This window comes from Haliotis asinina, chromosome 3 (assembly GCF_037392515.1).
Source record: "Haliotis asinina isolate JCU_RB_2024 chromosome 3, JCU_Hal_asi_v2, whole genome shotgun sequence".
Classification (NCBI taxonomy): domain Eukaryota; kingdom Metazoa; phylum Mollusca; class Gastropoda; order Lepetellida; family Haliotidae; genus Haliotis; species Haliotis asinina.
Genome location: NC_090282.1, coordinates 5562412 through 5570763, shown reverse-complemented (window position 1 = coordinate 5570763; position 8352 = coordinate 5562412). Strand labels below are relative to the sequence as shown.

Genomic DNA, 8352 nt, shown 5'->3' with positions numbered 1-8352 from the left:
GAATGATATGTATTTGATTTGAATGAAATGACATGCATGTCGAGTGAACGGTGATAAATAACGTACTTTTTTAAAGAGGGTGAGAGTGTGAATGTACACATGCATATGCCTCGTGCTTTGCTAGAACCAGGGATACTCTACAACAGGGATAGGTCACTTGCTTTCTTACCATTTGTACTAATTAACGTGTGTCTCGTCATGCTCCAACGCACACAGTGACTTGGCTCGTTCCCAGCGCAACTTTAGTTGTGTTTAACAGAACTTCGGCCAGTTTATTGTATCAGTCGGAATTTTACTATGAATGAATGAATGAATGAATGAATTAAGAGCAAGACTTATTTGAATGAATGAAAGAAATAAAGAAAAAGAATAAAAGAAAGAAGTACATATGTGAATGAAGGAAAGAATAAATGATACACCTCGGCCTTCCCTCCCAAAACATGTTAAAGAACGCAAAAGTATCGCGAGAACACGTGTTAACATCAGCTGTCTTTTCAAAACATCTACTTTGAGACATTTTTGTTTACATTAATAATTGATTCAAATATCTTATGGCATGTGGGGAATGGAATGGAATGGACATTAACAAAATGTTAACTGACACTGTCGCACTGCCCTAAAAAATAAAGTGTAAAACGGTCACAAAGCGTTCTAAAACACCTTTCCAGTTTTGTCAAATAATAAGATCAACAAGAAAGAAAGAAGTTATGGAACTATAACCCTCAAGCGCCAATGGCGAATCAGATCAGATCGGCAATATGTCATATTCTTCACACACCTCAAATACAAACTAACATTTAGTGTGAAATAAGTTTTTATCGGCACAGTTTAGTCTATCTTCGCGGTGAATCGAGAATAGAAGCCAGTGAGCTATAACATACCGACTTGAAACTTTACTACAAATCTACTGTCCTAATACGGACACTAATATCAATTATTTGACTTAAACTGAAGTGACAAAATAGTTAACCTATCTTCTACATGTAGGATTTCAGTTGTTACAACGCTCAGCGAACTTAGTCAGCTGTTGAAAATAAGCCGGGCTCAATCTTAAATACTACGCTGCCACCATATTGGCTACACTGGTTACGTAACGACTCGAGACATTCAGCGGCTTTTCGTGAAGTTTCATCTCCCCCTGTATATAGGCTCCCTGATAGAACTAAAACTGAGACCAGCTGCGGTTTCTCTAGTTAACGCCAAAAAGAGGCAGATACACGAATATGAATGTGGATGAATATATTGAGGGGGAACGATACGTATGCCGGGTGTGACTTGGTGGGATGCACAACAGTCAGAAGCCCAAAGGTTAGGAGGAAATGCTCCTAAAGGCACATTTTGTCGGGAGGTGCGTGTGAGCTCCATTCTCTGAATCTGCAACTGATTAAACTATATTCTTTTGGGGATAGTAAGCTAGTTCATTCACCTACACAATTTGTAACCTAATTTACTTGTAGTTTCCTCCTAAAACGGTGATGTTAAATCATCCATATGGCATAGGGAATTCCGTATATAAACACAGTGTCATCTGCTTATGGACAACGAAATATAAGAAATGTCCTGTCATTCAGAAAGATATGAAAACATAAGGTCGTGCACTTGATTCACATGAGAAATATTCAGCAGTTTTGTCACATGGGTACATTCCTAGCATGCAGTTCATCAGACTGTAAATTGCTGTATAGCCTCTAGGAAGATATATACTTTATCTTCTATCTCGTGTTTAGGGGTATCCTTGTACCGGCATGAACATTTTGCTTACAAACCGTTATCGGTTGTTCAATAGTTCTTTCTAAATGAATCTTGCGCTAATGTTAAGTAATTATTTTCTGCACAAAAAGAATAAATGAGGTATTGGGAATACATTGCGACAGAGAAAAACTCTCGGTCAACATTAATTCGGGTCCAAATGATCACCCGTAGTTTTGGAAATGAGCTGTGTGTTTTAAGCGCCTGTTAACCACACGACAATGAAAATACCATGGGGATCCTAAGTGAAAAGAATCCAGTCTACGAAAGTACCATCATTTATATAGAGTCGGTCTTTACATTACCACAGCTGCTTCCGTTTCCGCCTAACATGCAACATTTAGACACCCACGGTTTATAGGGGGAGGTTGTCATATACATGTATATTGTATTGCATCTGGCAGCAGCTACTATGAATTTGTTTTCTGTTTTACCTTTGTGATTGAATATTTTCCCAAATGCATCTGGTGATTGTTAAATTTGTTTTGCATATGCGCTTCCGTCATTTGGTTATCGAAGTCGTGATGATGGTAGTTTTATCCATATATTCCGTCTATAATGTGCTCACTTCCTGTTCAGTTAAACAGCGACTTAAATAGATGAGCTGTCAGAACCCAAGCTATAGGAGTAATTTAACACTGAACACTAGCTAAGAGGTTTGACATGGTTGTGTCAGTGATAAGAAAAATTATTCGAAAACCACCCTTAGAGCTGTAACTGTTTGCTGAATTCAGATTTCGGGCTAGTGAAATATTTTATGGACTTGTAACTTTAATGCATAGCTAGCCCGACTGGCTCGCAAAATGTGGAAACCATTTCGCACAATGGTTGTAGTGAATACCAGGAAGACCGTGGGTTGCTAACATGATCAACGATCAGCCTGCCCCAAGACACTCAATCAGCCAGGTCACATATCTGTAGCTGGCACAAAGGTACTTTTCTACATACTTCGCGATGACTTAAAAACCACCCTTTTAGACTACAGTCTTGTCAAAGGGTGCACGTGTCGTTTGTTGGATCGACATTTCAGGGACGTAAACACGACGTCGCCGCTCCAACGGCTATGCTTCCAAAGCATTGGAACGGAACTTCATACTATCCCATATTGTCAAACATCAAACCTGAAAGAGAGCATTGTCTTTGTAATCAATTTACCTATTTATCTATCTACCCATCTATTTATCCATCCACGCTATGTATAAGGAAATACGGACAGTTAGATCAGAGACTCTGAAGAGTGCCCTTCAGAATGGCACCGAGGCGCCAAGACAATCTTCGTGTATGCCCATGGTGCATCAAATCTACTTGCAGACCCCCACCCCCACTCCCACCACCTTTGCAGTTACCTATGCAGTTTGTTAAGCTAATCACGCTTAAATATGCATTTTTCCCCATCTTAACGGCACACCCCGTATACACGTGCACGGAGAGATATGACTGAAGCTTTATTAGATGAAATTAACTGGGTGAGTGTACATGCCCGTGATGTAGGTGTTAAGTGAAGTCACAGGCCCAGGTGCAAGTATACAAACGCTCATCCCATATAACAGCTGCTAACGGTAACAGGAACCATGTGTCTATACTTGTATCAGTTAACACCTGATTAACACCGACATAGCAATGCCATAAAAGAAGTACATTACCCATAACAGCCCAGTAAACTTCAACTCAAGTCACTCACTCATTCTAAATGAATGAAGGTATGCAGACAGAGTGAACATGACGCATCCAGATTTACCACGAAGAGCCACACAAATTGTGAATATGATAATCTAGACTCACCATGAAGAGCCACACACAGTGTGAATATGATAATCTAGACTTACCATGAAGAGCCGTAGACAATGTGTCTCAGAGAATCCTCTACTTTTCGCCAGATCCGATAAAATACCACTGATGTTGTTTGCTACTCCAAATGAAAAACATGATGTAATCACGAAGGGTTTGAAGATAGGTCTCAGCATTTCCCTCCACTTGGATTTGGAGTCTTTCCCTGTAACCCGGTCTTTAACTGGTTGGCGTCTGAAAAACTGCCGATTCCCAACACTGGATGTTATGACCAATGTTGAAAGGATGGTTTGAAGATAAAAGCAACTGATCAACAGAAGTGCTCCTCGCCACCCGTACAAACCCTTGAGTACCGTGATTATGTACGGGAATAGAACCGTTCCTACTCCGCCACTGAACATAGTTCCTGACACTGCAAGACTTCGAGATCGGGGCGTGTTGAATGTAGCTGCTACCAGTGTTGTGGTGGACATCAAGATACAACTGTTTCCGATTCCTGGAGCGCAGGAGATGACAACATATTAGGAGCACCAATTCAGACAATATTTCCCGGATTAGTTGTTTGTCGTAGAAGCCTACCAGTCATAGATGATCGTTGGAGTTATTGACCTTGATGAATCCAGGTGACTCCAAACATGTACCAGTCATCCTTGAAGGGAACCTCTCCTCTTGTTCAGAATCCAACCTACTGCACTATTCCTGTTGAAAACACAGGTAGGTTTCTATCTACTCTGACAAGAGTAGGGCATACTTGGAATTAACTTCCTAAACTTTAAGCTATTAGTTTATACTAATATTTGTAAGGTAATTGTGAACATGTTCAACCAACGTGGACAATATGACGCCAAACGTCAACCAATCAACCGGTAAATCTGGCATGAGGTCAAAGGCTGACATTGGCTTGTTAATTCGACATAGCCGAACACAGTTTCTCCTATTAAGGAAGTGAATCGGCACTTAATCAATATTTCTTGAAACAAGCAAAATCAGAAATAACACCCCGCTGCTAAACAGCAAAAGAAACGCAAAAGCTGGAATCTGTAAAGGTAAGCTTTCATGTGTATGGAACGTTCATGGTTGAGTGACGTAATGATCCCAGATGAGATGATGTCATGAAATTTGAAACAAAACATACGAAACATTCGCACAAACACACCCACCGCACTGCAAAACCATATTTTTATATTAATGTTAGCACGTGCGTGGACGGTTCAGGATAGAAAGCATGCATTTAGCTCTGAGGTATACTTTATACAGGTTTGTGTCAAAAACAGTTCAGTTTTGACGCTAGGATGTGTACGCGCCACACAACCGATGCCTAGACTAGCGACTGAGCGGAGGGGAATGGCCACTGGAAAGCTGCACGGAGGTAGCTGTGCAAAAACTGTCGCCAGACGATTGGGCTGTCATCTTACCACCATAACGCGACTGGCTGAACGTCGTCAGCAAACCGGGTTGCTGGTAATCGTCCAGGTACCGGACGGCCACGAGTGACAACTCACACACACGGTCGGTTCACCCGGGGGATTCATCTAAGGAACCAAACTCAAGCAGCAACAGTACCAGCAGCCTTAGTTCGTGGGTCAAGGGGAGCAGTGTCCAGCGATAGGATTAGGTGTCGTCTTCGGGCTGCTGGACAGCCACCGCCGACAGTCATATGTGGGACCAAGTTTGACGCGTCAACAACGCCAACGACGTTTACAGCCCTCACAAAGCACGTTTATCGATAGGTTATCTGGCTCTGAACAACATTAACGCTTTTTCACGGCCGTCTCTTTCCCCGGATATGGCTCCCACTGAACACTCAGGGACGAAATTGGACGTAGGATTGCTGCAGGCTGACAGTCACTCCTCACACTTGCACAGTTGGAACAGAGTGTGGAATCACTTTGCGTGTTCAGGGGTATATCTCCCTTTGACGGACTGTGTGTAATCAGTTTGAATTAACTTAATTGAATTTGCGTTTCTTTGCTGTTCAGTATATTTTATCTTATCCTACGTGATTGTGTAAGAGTATATACTCCGATATGCTTGTTGTGTAACAGTACCCTCGGTAATCAATCGAATTTGGACCAGACAACTTAGTGACTAAACCGATGAACGTCATTCCCCACGTCTTCCGCCAGTCCTGTTGAGACAGTCATAGGTTACTGAAGACCATTCTAACCCGAAAGTCCATGAGACTGAATGAGCTGTAATTACTGATACATTTTAAAAGTAGCAAGGGGTTAATTCTGTGTTTCAGTTTGGCATCCAGAGAAAGCAGGCTTGTTTGGAGTCCTTAAATACGTCCAAAATTATTTACCAGTACCGAGTCTTCAATGTCCTGTGTCTGAGAAAATACATTGAGATAAAGGGTAATTAGTGTTATAGGTTGCTGGGTGACATATACTCTACACTATCACATAATATAGATCAGGTGAAGAGCGCTGTGACTCACCATTCATAACACCAGCAGTAACTATAAGATGCACAATGGACCTAGCGAACCAGCTGGCGAATAACCCTAGTGAGCTGAAGAATCCTTCAGCAGTTATCACAGTCTTCATCTCAAATATTTTGATGAAGATCTCACTGAGGAAACCTTTAAATATGAGCAGAAACATAGCCGTGAATACCTCTAGCCACCATCTAAGGTTGCAGTGCTTCGTGTACTTTCGTCACCCCGCCAAAATAGTTATGAAGCATAGTGTGTTGGTGTACAAAACAACCTTATTGCCTGGGCCGTGTTAAGGAATGGAAGTTACGACCACCTTAGTGTCAAGATCGCCATGTTCTACAGAACTCTGGACCACAACCTAGCTTTTGAAACAAAACTTGTATCTAGGGAGTTCATTATTTATCACACATTCTCGCGGATAATAGTAAATGTGCTCCATATTAAGTGATGTATTTTTATGTTATAGAAAAAAAGCAGTGCTGCATTCGTATGTTGTTGACCCTTGGGGGATACTGTAAAATGCCAGTCCCAGATTGGCCAGCCGCCCACATAAACAGCCTGCCATGACCGTAACAACGTTGTACTGAATCTTCTCCTTGAAATACTGACCAAACTGCCTTGCAATTTCAGCATCTGAACCAAGGCCTAGGAAAACCATATCATGCTCTTTGTACGTCAGATTTGATGTTATATTAAAATAGTGCCAACTGAAGTATTAACACGAATGTTCACTGTACTTTGAGGATCGTATGTATCCCGAATGATGACACAACACCATCAAGCATGTCCTACTTCGTTCGCTCTGTTAATTTCAAGGATAGCCTTGTGAAGACAGTCAAGGACCTCTTCAGTTATGTTGATTTTCATGAAATGTTACTTCTTTAAAGGTAAAAATTTCATTGACTCTCATGTACAGAGTTCTGCATGTTATAAATCGATTATGTGATGATTGTCTGAGGCTGTAAGTAGATGTGTCGACCGAGGAGTCTCAACAATCCACAATTACCGGGGACAAAGAGATACGACTGTAACATATGTCATATTTGGGATTTCACTTTCTTAGTAAAGTACAAATTGTAGTACTTTTTTCGGTTGAGTCCCATCCGGGATTCGAACCCGCACCCTCAGAGTCAGGCACCTAATCGCCAGCACACAAAGTCAGTCGCCTAGCCCGCTCAGCCACCGCGACTTCCACAAAGCGTCAACATCAGCATGGCCAATCTACAACGTCAACATCAGCATGGCCAATCTACAACATCAAGATCAGCATGGCCAATCTACAATGTCAACATCAGCATGGCCAATCTACAACGTCAACATCAGCATGGCCAATCTACAACGTCAACATCAGCATGGCCAATCTACAACGTCAACATCAGCATGGCCAATCTACAACATCAAGATCAGCATGGCCAATCTACAACGTCAACATCAGCATGGCCAATCTACAACGTCAACATCAGCATGGCCAATCTACAACGTCAACATCAGCATGGCCAATCTACAACGTCAACATCAGCATGGCCAATCTACAACGTCAACATCAGCATGGTCAATCTACAACGTCAACATCAGCATGGCCAATCTACAACGTCAACATCAGCATGGCCACTCTACAACGTCAACATCAGCATGGCCAATCTACAACGTCAACATCAGCATGGCCAATCTACAACGTCAACATCAGCATGGCCAATCTACAACATCAATATCAGCATGGCCAATCTACAACGTCAACATCAGCGTGGCTAATCTACAACGTCAACATCAGCATGGCCAATCTACAATGTCAACATCAACATGGATACTCTACATCATCAACATCCTGCATGGCCACACTACAACATCAACATCAGCATGGCCAATCTACAACGTCAACATCAGCATGGCCAATCTACAACGTCAACATCAGCATGGCCAATCTACAACGTCAACATCAGCATGGCCAATCTACAACGTCAACATCAGCATGGCCAATCTACAACATCAATATCAGCATGGCCAATCTACAACGTCAACATCAGCATGGCCACTCTACAACGTCAGTCTACAACGTCAACATCAGCATGGCCAATCTACAACGTCAACATCAGCATGGCCAATCTACAACGTCAACATCAGCATGGCCACTCTACAACGTCAACATCAGCATGGCCACTCTACAACGTCAACATCAGCATGGCCAATCTACAACGTCAACATCAGCATGGCCAATCTACAACGTCAACATCAGCATGGTCAATCTACAACGTCAACATCAGCATGGCCAATCTACAACGTCAACATCAGCATGGCCACTCTACAACGTCAACATCAGCATGGCCAATCTACAACGTCAGTCTACAACGTCAACATCAGCATGGCCAATCTACAAC

At 42.2% G+C, this 8352-nt stretch overlaps 1 pseudogene; it reads right to left on the bottom strand.

The window, feature by feature from the left end:
* Positions 1–3612: 3612 nt before the first annotated feature.
* LOC137277283 (monocarboxylate transporter 13-like) lies at positions 3613–6635 on the bottom strand (annotated as a pseudogene).
* Between the last annotated feature and the right edge of the window lie 1717 nt (positions 6636–8352).